Genomic DNA, 803 nt, shown 5'->3' with positions numbered 1-803 from the left:
CTCTGGGTTCACTCAGAAGAATGGTGAAACGCTTTGTGAAGCCTGGGAACGCTTCAAAAGTTATCAGTCTCAGTGCCCCCACCATGGTTTCACCAAGGAGTCTCTCCTCAGTACTCTTTACCGGGGTGTTCTCCCAAAGATCCGGATGTTGCTTGACACTGCCAGCAATGGCAACTTTCTGAACAAAGACGTCGACGAAGGTTGGGAGCTTGTTGAGAACCTATCCCAATCTGATGGCAAATACAATGAAGATTATGATCGAACCATCACGGCAAGCACAGATCTTGATGAGAAGTACAAGAAGGAGATGAAGGCTGTGAATGACAAGTTGGACAAGCTATTAATGAGCCAGCAGAGGAACATCCATTACGTCTCTGAAGACGACCCTTTCCAGACTCTGAATGGGGAGGGAGAACAATCTGAGGAGATAAGTTATGTCCAAAACAAAGGTGGATACAATAAGGGATACAATCCTAATAAGCAAAATCCCAATCTGTCTTATAGGAGCACCAATGTTGCAAACCCCCAGGATCAGGTTTATCCACCTCCACAACAGCAGCAGGGGCAGAACAAACCATTTGTGCCCTACAACCAAGGTTATGTGCCCAAACAACAATTTCAGCAAGGTTACCAACCTCCAGCAGGACCACCACCAGGATTCCAACCTCAACATGCTCCGCCTCCTCAGGCACCAGATCAAGACATGAAAAACATGCTTCAGCAACTCCTACAGGGACAAGCAAGTGGCTCCATGGACAATGCTAAGAAGTTTGCTGAGCTGACTCAGAGATTGGACTGCTCAT

General features: G+C 47.1%; 1 pseudogene; it reads right to left on the bottom strand.

Annotated features, from left to right (window-relative positions):
* Positions 1-90, bottom strand: LOC111829536 (annotated as a pseudogene; the record flags this gene model as incomplete).
* Between the last annotated feature and the right edge of the window lie 713 nt (positions 91-803).

The sequence above is a fragment of the Capsella rubella genome, unplaced genomic scaffold (assembly GCF_000375325.1).
Source record: "Capsella rubella cultivar Monte Gargano unplaced genomic scaffold, Caprub1_0 scaffold_462, whole genome shotgun sequence".
In the NCBI taxonomy this organism is placed as follows: Eukaryota; Viridiplantae; Streptophyta; class Magnoliopsida; order Brassicales; family Brassicaceae; genus Capsella; species Capsella rubella.
This window is presented reverse-complemented; position numbering and strand designations above follow the sequence as displayed.